Below are 12,092 nucleotides of genomic sequence, written 5' to 3' on the forward strand. Positions count from 1 at the left end.
TGCATTTTCAACTTCTGCACCTTTTCACGTTGAAAGGACTCCCTCATTATCGCAGCCTCAGCCGGTGTAGATAGAGTTACAAAGCCTGATGGTAAATAATCTAAGCTCTCTCATCACTGATGTTGGGAGAAATCAGTCTCGGAAGCCTGAACTGAAGTTGCCGAGGTGTACAGGGGTGAAAGTTTAATCACCCAGGTTTGGACATTGGAGCTCATTATTCTCGTACTCCCTGGAGGTTAAGGTCTAGGTGGTGGCTCACCTGAGATGTCTACTTCAGGGCAGGCAGCTGCCTAAACTCTGCTGCCCGGTCTCACCGGAGCTACACGGGACATCCCAGGGGCCAGGGATGGCCAGCACAGCTCTTCACACCCAAAACGCATGGGGTGTCGAAATCCCTCCACTTTGAAAAACTTTCCCCAGCCAGCTTTCTCTAACCAGCCTTTGACACAGACCTGAATGCAGGTCTCCAAAATCCTTTGCCCAAGTGGGGACACTACAGCGAGCCTTGGACCAGCCCCAAAGTCCCCTTAGCCAGGTAAATTGCTCCTGGCTGTGGTTTTTGTTGGACATTTAGGGAAAGAGCAGAAAGAGCAGAGCAGCATCGGTATGATGGACGTGCTACCGCAAGGGTAGCTCCCTAAAATGAATGGTATATTTGGGTGAAGAAACCTTTGTGCAGGCATCCCACCCCCACTCCCCTGCAGTGGTCGCATGCTTTGTCCCCACGTCAAGTGGAGATATTCTAAAAAGTGGATTCCTTTATTAGGAAATGCAGTTTAAAAGACGCAGTGACTTCCCAGGTCCTGGCATCTAGCTAATCTTGGAAAGCTTTATCCTCCAGAAGTTTGCAAGTGAGGGAAAGCAGAATAATTTGGCATGAGCTGGTGTGGAGGACAGGGTGGAGGGCAGCAGAAGCCTGGGGAGGTCCCCTCCCATGCTTGCAGAAGCAGAGGAGATGATGGCACAGGTTTCCCTCTCACCTTGAGCCTCTGCAGTTTCAATCCCCCTGTCCCAAAGTCCTCATCAGCCCCGGGTTGTCCCTGGTTTTCCACAACCAGGCCCTGCTCAGAGGAGTGGTGATCAGACCTCAAAGATGTCTGTATTTCAAGAACCTCTTGAGGGAGAAAAAGAATATCATTAACACATTTTCCAGCTGATGTCACTTGTGTCATCACTGAGGCAATGGAGCGTGACCGGTCCTCACTGCTCACCCTTTTGATCACAGAATCACAGAATCATTAAGGTTGGAAAAGACCTCTAAGATCATCAAGTCCGACCATCAACCCGACACCACTGATGGCTGGTCCTGGCACGGGTCGGCTTCGTTAGCCGAGGAAGCCTCCAGTGCAGCGGCCCCGGGGTGCTGGATCAGCAGGAGAGCAGGGGAAATGATTTTATACCCTATGAAAGTCTGGGGGATGGTAAACATATGCAAGATTTGGGGACGAGAAGCCAGGAGAAGGCTTGCTCCTTGATGTGGACCAGCCAGGAGATGAGTGCGCTTGGCTGGGGTCCAGAAGACCCATGGGCAAGCATCCCCACTGCCTCCAAGCCCATCCGGGGGACGTTTGAAGCTCAGCCCCCTGCCCCCCAGCAATTTGGCTGCTTGGCTTTTGGCCGAGGGGCAAAGGCAGGGTCAGCCCTGGGAGCTGCTTTCAGCGAGCAGAAAGCTGGGGCGGGCTGGTTCCCCACCTGGGAAGCATCCAGCGGAGGAAAACCAGCTCAAGGGGCTCGGCCATCACTTGTTCCCACCCTACACAAGAACCATGCAGCAGGGCCCCCACCCAAAAAAGACATTCATGGGCTCCTCCTTTCTCATTGCACCGTAGAAAGGGCTCTGGGGCTAAACTAAACCTGCCCAGGGCTGCTCTTTGGCCAGACCCCAGCCAGCCACAGCTGATCTGGTAAAGTCTCTCCTCTCCAAAGCAACCCCGGGGCCGGGGGCTTTAGTCAGGACCCCCACGCCACACGTGGGCACAGCATCCCGCCGCGACTCAGGGGCCATAACCAGCCTTAGCACGAGTTAATTTGCTCGTACAGAAGTCGCCCTGGATTTCAAACAAGAAACTCGGCGCAGACGCTCGTTTACGATACTGCAGCAGGTTAATTATCAATGGGTACACACTTCCCCAACAGAGCGAGGGGTTTCCCACAAGGGTATTGCCCAGCTCTTCCCCGCGTTTGCTCTTGCGCTCCTGTCCTCCCCACTTAGCTTTTTCTCCACGCTCCCTCCAGATATTTCTCCATCTCTCGTGAGCTTTTCCTTCACCGTAAAAGTGTTGTCCTCGCCGTTAAATCCCCGCTGTGAGGCTGGTTGTCTGCTGGGGCCATTTCTCCTTTGAAGACCCCAGAGGTTCTGCCTCGCTTTCCTCCGGAAACATCAAACCCCTTTCATCAGGTCGTCTTGCAGAGGGAAGCGCTTCCCGAGCAGCTCTTTTGGGGCCGGTTTTATCCAAGCATGTCTTCCACGGGAGCACACTAAGTATGAGCGAGTTTGTCCTGAATGTTTTTATTTTACTAGCAAATTCCAAAGTATCACAAGAGATATAAGCATGGCAGGTAACACCGGGATACATTTGGCATTCAAGCATGATGGGTTATGGGGTGAAAGGCTCATTGCCACGAGCATGAAGGAGCACAGAGGTGTGATGGCTGGGGGGGACCCCAATAACCTCGTTAGAGACACAAACACCCCGATCCTGCTCCTCCTGGAGAGCATCAACCCAGGTCAAGGAGTCAAGGAGTCAAGGTCGGAGCACCCTTGGGGTGGTGGGTCACCGTGAAAGGTGTGGGACACATCATGGCATGCTGGGGAAGGCTGCTTGGGGATTTCACAGGACTCTTACTTCAGCAGTATCATAAAATGCGTACAAAATACCTCGGAAATGCTTTTATAGGGGGAAAAAATTCACCTGAGGTGATTGCTTATGAACCCACAGAATAAAGAGAGCAAGCCACCAGCGCGAATAATAAAACCAAATCATCTGAGACGATCCCCGCAGCACTCTAAGCGTCTCTGGGGGAATGCAGGCTCTTGTGAACGGTGCGGATGAAGAACTCATTCTGCAAGTCTGCAGAAGAAAAGGGAGGAGTCCGTTAAAGGCAGCTGGACATCTGCCACTGGTTCCTGGTAAATCTGTCACCTATCCTTGCTCCTGAAATGATCCACCATGCTCACTGAGTCCATTTATCCCAGGGGCATTGGTTATTCGGTGTTTAAGGTTTGGGAATTGGAGCACAGCTAGAGAAAGGTGACTTGCATGAGAAAGGGCAGCTTTTGGGCAATGCCACAGCTGGGAGGTCCTGTTGTCCTGTTGCCCTTCCCTGCCATACCTCCAAAACGGGGGTGCAGGACCTGGGGCTGCATGCACTGCACAATGCACCCCCCCGAAGCCGGTGGGGCCATACCTGGCCGCTTCCTGCTGAGTTGGTCCCATGGGCAAACGGTGAGGCTGAGCATGCCGAAGTCCTTCTCCATCTTCTTGATATCTCCACCTGCAGTTACCACACGGCTGAGCACATGAGCAGGGGACAGGGCTTGGAGCCCCTCACCCTGCTGGCCCCCCAGCCCCCGCCGTTCCTGCCTGCTGGGGATGAGGAGCTCTCGGATGCAGATGCTACTCTAAAGCCCAAATCATGATTAACTTGAGGATAGGAGTGATGTAGTCACCAATTATGGATGACAACTGCTAGTCAAGTTAGAAGTTTGTGAGCAGACCCTCGAGTACGGGGCTCAGCCCCACATCAGTGCGCTGAGCTAAGTTGGGTCAACCCTGGTGAGCAGACGTAAGGTATCGATGACATTAATAACACTTCTGGGCACCACTGGAGATGACTCCTGCTGCAAAAGCAATGCCAGCAGTGGCCTCCCAGTGTACATGAGAGCCTCCTGATGCCAATGTCCTGCAAGGAGATGCCTTCACGATTCCACAAACGTGTTCGCCAGATCCTTTTTGAGACGTTGTCCTCTACCCCCAAACACTGCCCGTGGTTATAGAGAGGTCCCCAAGGAATAAGAAGGTGCACAACTTACCTTCAGGTCCTGGAAGTGCCTTTTTATGCTCATCCTGTGCTTTTTCAAACATTCCCCTTTCCAACTCTCTCTTTATAGCCTTGCTAAGGATGGTTTGCATCCTCTTGTAGGCATGTACTCCACTTCACGGGGCAGCATCCGGTGATAAAGTGGTGACCGTCACACTGAGATCCAGACTCAAGATGCCCATGGGGCGGAGGGCCAGCGGCGTGGTTTGGGAAAGGAAAATGCAGTGCTTTACACTACTGTATTGGAGGTGACCCATCTCCAGGACACTTTCCTGCTTAGGGTTGGCTTACTGGGCCAGCAGTCCAGTAAGGAATTAAGGTGTCTTCCTAAAGCAAATACGAATGACTTCTGGAGTCTGGGTTTTTAACTTTTTCATTTTCAGAGTATGCCACCTACTGATGGAAAAGGAAGGCAGTAACAAATTCATGAGCTTCTTACTTTAGGATGCTAAAGGAGACATGAAGGGTGTCCTTCAAAGACAAGTAACAATGAATTAATTCCATAAAAGAATCCATAGTTTACAAGAATTTGCAAATTAGCATAAAACATTAAGCCTAGACTCTTCTTCTGAGCCCGTATTGGGGTTATTCTGTAAAAATCAAAAGAACCTTCAGTAAAAAATGAAGAAAGGATGAGGTGACTGGTCATACCTTCATAGCATGGCAGCAGGCCGTTTTGAACGGATGTGGTAAGGCAGTGGTAGATTTCTGCTGTCTTCTGGAGGACGACTTTTTCAGTCTCCCTGATAGCATCACAGCAGGGTCTGGGTGGGAAGGAGCCGTCAGAGGCCATCTCGTCCCACCCCTGCAGTGAGCAGGGACATCTTCACCCAGAGCAGGTTGCTCACAGCCCCGTCCAGCCTGACCTGGGCTGTTTCCAGGGATGGGGCATCCACCACCTCTCTGGGCAACCTGGGCCAGGGTTTCACCAGCCTCGTTGCCAAAAATTTCTTCCTTAGATCCAGTCTACATCTCCCCTCTTTTAGTTTAAAACCGTCACCCCTTGTCCTGTGGCTACAGGCCCTGCTGAACAGTCTGTCCCCATCTTTCTCCTCAGCCCCTCCAAGCCCTGGCAGCTGCACTAAGGTCTCCCCGGAGCCTTCTCTGCTCCAGGCTGAGCCCCCCCAGCTCTCCCAGCCTGTCCTCCCAGCAGAGCTGTTCCAGCCCTCGGAGCATCGCTGGGGCCTCCTCTGGCCCCGCTCCAGCAGGTCCGTGTCTCTCCTGTGCCGAGGGCTCCAGAGCTGGACGCAGCCCTGCAGGGGGGTCTCCCCAGAGCATCTCATGTTCTCAGCATGTCCTGCAGCAGCCACCACAAAGCCACAGTCACAAAGCTGCCTTGTGCTTTGCAGTGTTTTATCCCGTGCTCGTTGCACCTGAATTGGGCTTTAACCAAGCAATATGTTTCCCTCTCTTCTGGGTCACCGCCTTAGTCACCAAGTTCCATAGTCTGGCTTGCACTTGCTCTGCTCAAGGGGGTCATCCTTGACCACGTCAAACAAGTGAACGTTCTTCAAAGAGGGAGGCAGAGCTCTGCATCCCAGCCCCAAGAACGAGCATCCAAAATACATTGAGGTGGTTGAGTTTGCATTCAAATTCCAGGCAATTCAGAAAGGAAAAAACAAGTCATGGTCCTCACATCTGCAGACCCCTAAAACACTGCAAGGGACGTCTGGGGCTAGCACGGCTCCTGCCAGGGTGTCCTGGTTTCAGCCAGGATAGAGTTAATTTTCTTCGCAGAAGCCAGTGTGAGGCTGTGTTTTGGATTTGGGATGAGAAAATGTCGATAATGTGCTGATGTTTTGGGTTGTTTCTGAGCAGCCAAGGACAGTCCAGCTTCTCATGCCGGCCAGCCAGCAAGGAGGCTGGGGGTGCACGGGAGGCTGGAGGCGACACGGCCAGGACAGCTGACCCCAGCTGGCCGGAGGGATGTTCCATACCATACGACGTCATGACGTGCGGAAACAAGCTTCACAACTCAAAAGAGTTATAAAGCAAGTATGTTTATTGCCGCGCCGGACGCCTGGGGGACATCTCCTCCTAACATGTGTGCGCTGAAACAAAAGTTCATCCTTTATATACCTTAAAGACGTGAATATTCACACATTTTCCAAGAAATCTCCGCCTCCTCGCTTATCTACTACGTTTACGTAATGCTGGCGTTGCAAAACTACACTGCGCGGGGGTCTCGGGTGGCCGTCGGGGGTCATTTGGGGAGTCAGCCCCCTCCTCCTTTTTCCTTTTTATGGCCACGGGTCTCTCGAGGATAATTTCTTCTCCTTGGATGTTTGCCCCTTCTATTGTCCAGCCAAGCGGTTCCTTCTTATCACCCGTGTTAGAGCATTCCTGCCAGTCTGTCCCTGCGCTCAAGGTTAAGGTATCTTCTCTGTGCTCTTTAATCTCTCAGTCCTTGCTCTTAACTCTTCTTTGTTTTAATTTTCATGAGGCCTGCTTTCCTCGTGATTACCCCCTAACACATAGGTACGGTGTTAGCATTGAGGAAATACAGCCTAAGGACTACGAGAATAGGCCGTTAAACATAATCACACAGTCATTAGGCTAAAGAATCCTATACTGAAGTCAAACTAATCATGTAATCAATAACCTCCCATTATTAAGGGATATATATTTTTATTATTCCCATATTAAGGAATTTGCAAAACTTAGAGTTGATTAGTGACACGTGCTAAAACCTTGTAATTGTTTTAGGTCCTTGTTTCAGTCATGCCCAGTACATAAACTGGAGTTGGCCGGGGCGTGGGAATCACTGCTCGGGGACGGGCTGTCGATACCGGGTGGTGAGCAATCGCTGCATTGGGCATCACTCGTTCTTGTACATCCCTTTGTCGGTATTATTATTGTTGTTACCATTGTTGTTTCCTCCTCTCTTGCTGTCCTATTAAACCGGTTTTATCTCAAGCCACGAGTTTTTTCCCGGTTCTCTCCCCCGTCCCACTGGGGGAGCCAGCGAGCGGCTGCGTGGGGCTTAGTTGCCGGCTGGGGCTAAGCCACGACGCCGGGCCAGCTGCCACCCAGCTAAGCCTACCTGCAGGGACAAGAAATGTCACTCGCTGGTGCTTCGGCACAAGCAAGCATGTGCAGCAGAAGACTTTCAACACCGAGAGACATTTTCCCATTGAACTACGGTACCTCGAGCAGCTGAATGGGGCTATGGAGGGTCTGCTGCTGGAATGAAAGTCCCTTTCTGTGCCCCTGAGTGGGCCTGGGATAGATCTCAGCAACCTGTCCAAGGTCACTCAGGGACGGGCACACTGATGTGCCCCATCTCCTGTGTCAGCCCTCTCTCCACCCAGCCAGGGTTGGGGACATCCCGCTGAGCTGGCTGGTTTTGGGGCACCAATGCTACCCAGCTCAGTGGGGGTATTTTCAAAATTCATAGAATCACAGAATTGTTTAGGTTGGAAAAGACCTTTAAGATCATCGAGCCCAACCATTAACCCAGCACTGCCAAGCCCACCACTGAACCGTGTCCTTGAGCACCACATCTACACGGCTTTTAAATTCCTCCAGGGACGGTGACTCCACCACCTCCCTGGGCAGCCTGTGCCAGTGCTTGGCAACCCTTTGGGTGAAGAAATTTTTCCCAATATCCAATCTAAACCTCCCCTGGCACAACTTGAGGCCATTTCCTCTCGTCCTACCACTGGTTACTTGGGAGAAGAGACCAACCCCCACCTCACCACAACCCCCTTTCAGGCAGTTGTAGAGAGCGATGAGGGCTCCCCTCAGCCTCCTCTTCTCCAGACTGAACACCCCAGTTCCCTCAGCCGCTCCTCATCAGACTTGTGCTCCAGACCCTAATTTTTTGCCTGGACAAGGTCTGGGGCAGCCTGACCCAGCATCGATGTTAGCCATCACTGCAGACTTCCAAGGGTCTTTTCCAAACCAAGTTACCCTAGGGTCCAAATAAACTGCTTTATACTCACATTGAGGATCTTGTGGATACTTTTCTTATATAACTTCTTTGCTTGATCTTCATCAAGTGGCTGTTCAATAGATATAAAACATTTCTCAATACTTTCCTCCAAATGAAAGATCTTCTGCACAGTTAAATCTTTCCAGTGACTTTTCTTCACATCCCAGTACTGAAATGAATGGGCAACAAGGGGAAAAAAATCAGTGAACACCTCGTGCTGGATGCAATGTAAACATAACCCTGCAAGTATTCCTGCAACCAGTGAAACCAGTGCTGCCCCTGTTCCCCCACCGCTTCCCCCAGTCCAGGGAAAGTGGTTTTCAGAAACACCTAGAAGAAAATTATCCCTCTCTGTCACCAGGAGCTGGAGAGCAGCCCGGGGTGCTTCTTGCTGGGGAAGCTGTAGGAGATGCAGTCCAGCTGAGCTGAGCGCGGCTGTTTTGGGCAGCAGTGCCTCGCTGCATTTGCCAGCCCACTGTAGGACGTTTTGCCATCAGTTTGCATATGTGTCGTGCTAGAAACACACGCCACAAGTCGCCTGCTCAAAGGAGAAAATCCTGCCTGGAGCCATTACCACCTGCCCAGCAAAGAAAAAATACTGGTATTCTGTCAAGGTGTTCCGGACAAACCTGTGCACCTTGGTTGGACTGGAGACTCTGAATCAGTGAGGAAATGACCAAAGCCTCTGTCACATAATCCATCAGTATGTTCCTCTTCCGTGCTATGTAAAAGATCTGGATGAACCCCCTCAGCTTTGGGATCTCTGAAGCCAAGCAAGCAAGGTTGAGCTAGCAATGCAAGAGGGCAGCACACCTCTCGAAGAGCCCAAGGAAACTCCTTCCTCCAGCAGAACATCTGGGACATCAGTGTTTCACAAATGGTGTCCTGAGAAGGCTTATGGGAGATCCTGACTCCCTAGAAAGGCTTTAAGGATTCATCTTCTGCCACACCGGTTGCTTGGTCTGGTTCAGCACATAGCCACGTAGGCACAAGCGCTGGTCCATCAGAGCATGGGGTGGGGAATGGGGGGCCACCAGGGCTTGGGCTGGTCCCACAGAACTATGTGAGCACTTTGGGCATGAGAAGTTGCATGAGAAAAAAAACACTGAAAAAGATTTGTGTAGATAAACAAAGGACCAGATAAATTCATAGCCAGTGCAGGCTCACGCTGAAGGTCTCATCTTGGTTATAGCAATGAAAGTATGCCAGAAATAGAAGATATAAACCATCAGCAAAGAATAGATGCCAGAGATGTTTTGGAGAACAAGTCTTATGAGGAGCAACTGAGGGAACTGGGGGTGTTCAGTCTGGAGAAGAGGAGGCTGAGGGGAGCCCTCATCGCTCTCTACAACTGCCTGAAAGGGGGTTGTGGTGAGGTGGGGGTTGGTCTCTTCTCCCAAGTAACCAGCAGTAGGATGAGAGGAAATGGCCTCAAGTTGTGCCAGGGGAGGTTTTGATTGGATATTGGGAAAAATTTCTTCACCGAGAGAGTGGCCAAGCACTGGCACAGGCTGCCCAGGGAGGTGGTGGAGTCACCGTCCCTGGAGGTGTTCAAAAAACGTGTGGACGTGGCACTTTGGGACATGGTTTAGTGGGCATGGGGGTGTTGGGGTGATGGTTGGGCTTGATGATCTTGAAGGTCTTTTCCAAATTTAATGATTCTGTGAGTCTGTCTTGTCAGTCTCTGTGCCTCTAACAAGTCTCTGTCTTCTCCCATTCTCATGGATTAAATCACGCACCCACCAGTGGAGCTGACCCTATTGTCAAGGACACTTCAAGGTTAAGCCATGGTGTCCTGCAAAGAAGCCAGAAACATAAAACTTCGTAAAAGTCCTGCTTTGATGTCCCCACACATCTGATAGCCCTGCCCGGACCCGAAGCCACGCCACTCACCGGCTGGCCCAGCATGGAGTTTGCTGGTGAATTCACACGCACGCCCCACGTGCACCAGGATTGGGGGTGACACAGACACCGGGATCGGGGGGTACAGACACTGGGATTGTAGGATACAGACACCAGGATTGGGAGGATACAGAGACACCAGGACTGGGGGGATACAGACGCTGGTCCCCCCAGCATCTGGCACCGTCCTGACTCAACAGCAGATATAAAATTTACTTTAAACAAACTTTCTTGCAGCTCGATAAGGCAAGACATAATTGTCACAGCCTGGGCACACCGCTGCCCTAATGTGTGCTGCTGATCGCAGTAGTCCTAGAGATAATGAATAATTATCACGTTAAAACTGGAGTATTAAAAAAAAGCCTAGTTGTTTCCAGGATTATATTTGCTCTTTTATACCATGCATCTTTTTTTTTTTTGTGATTTTGATTGGCATTTTTTTCATTTAAATGCTTCATGTAGAACCTGTGCATAGTCCAGAGAAATGATTATACAGAGAAAATCATGAAAGAATTTGCAAATATAAAAAGGCTTGCACCTTTTGCACCACCAAACCAGACACTCAATGCAGCACACTCTGCGTTGAAAACATGAGTTTTGAGACAACGATGACAGTTTAATTTTCCAAGAGTTCCAAGAGTTTATTTGATTTAATCAGACTAAAGTTTCTCTAAGAAAAGCAAGTCCAACAATTTGCAACAGAGGTGCAAGAGGCTTAAACCTTTTCCTTGGAAAGAATTCTTCCCAAAAGTTGCTCTCAATAAATATAGTGTCAATTAATTAATCAGGCTAAAATCAGAGAGCGTGCTATTTAGACAAACTACAGTCATTCAAATGTCAACTACATAGGAAGAAGCATTACCACAAAAGAAATCCGTTACAAGAGAAATTGAAATTTATGTAAATTTGTACAACCTCTTACCTTCGGATTTGTGGAGTTGTCAGAAACTCCTCTCGCACAGCAGAAATGAAACTGCAGCAAAATCTGCTTTGAATCCTCACCCTCTTTGTCTTCACGCTCTTTAACTCTCTTTTCGAAAATCAACTGACCGTGCTCTGCAGGTTGCCCTCAGGTTGCATTTTCAAGATCTTGCATAAATTTTAGAGCTAAAACCAAAAATTTCAGTGCTTACCCCCCACCCGGCTCCAAGGAGACCAGGTAAAACCTCCGTGAACAGTGAGCTTCTAGGAGAAACCACCAGACCTGTCACATGGAAGAGCCACCATGCTTATTTTTTTCCCTTGAGATGATGCATTTTTTCCAGCATCTCCCCTGTCGTCTCCCCCCGATGCTCTTGGGGACCAGCAACGACAGCCGGGCGTCCGCTGAAACCTTCCTCCCACGTTCCTCAACCTATTTGCTCGGACATGGCCGGAACACCAGGTTTGTTAGCTGACCTTGGACATGACTCCAGCACCTTGCCTTGAGTGACCTGAGCTCAGTAAGGTGCACAAGCTGGGCCATATCCACCCCGGTGCCGGCTGATGGCTCCAGAAGTCAAAGCACGTCTACCCGTGAATGGGTTGTCATCGTCCATGAAGAGCAACCCTAGAGACATCATTGCTGGTGCCCCCCATCCTCTGTCTTGCACACCGGACGCCCAGGCCATGGAGCTTGTGAAGCTGCGAGGAGAGGACACACAGGGAAACCATGGCAGGAGTGAGCAGGAGAGGGTCAAACCAACCAGTGTCACAAGTTTTGGGGAGAAATGTCGCTCTCCTCTCCCATAAAATCCCGCACTTGCTTCCTACACGACCCCGCAGGGCGGGGAGGCTGCATGGTGCTGGGATGGTGTCTCTAAAAGCGTTGTCAACTTGCTGTCCACCTGTCCTGGCCATCCTGAGGCATCCTGCCGCTCCTCTCGAGAAGCCCGTGTCCCCTTCCCCATCCTTTGGTGATGCAAGTGGGGCTCAGACCGGCACCGCTCAGGTCGGTCTGGCAGAGACTATTAGGAGAGGAGGGACAGGAGCGTGGGTGTCACCCCACTGGATCCTGAGGAGCATCTCCCGCAGGTTTTGGCAGCGTGGGGCAGCTGCAGTCCCACCTGGGAGAGGTCACAACCCATCTGCCCATGCACGGCTTCCCTCACACCGACACGAGCCAGGCTGGGGTGGACCCGGCAGGCAGCCCCTTCCTCCCGAAATCTGCCCGCGTGCCCCTGCGAGGGGAGACGGCCTCAGCTGGAGGAGGTGAGCGGCACCAGCCCCAGGCTGT

The sequence above is a fragment of the Phaethon aethereus genome, assembly GCF_964289735.1.
Source record: "Phaethon aethereus genome assembly, chromosome: 3".
Taxonomy (NCBI): domain Eukaryota; kingdom Metazoa; phylum Chordata; class Aves; order Phaethontiformes; family Phaethontidae; genus Phaethon; species Phaethon aethereus.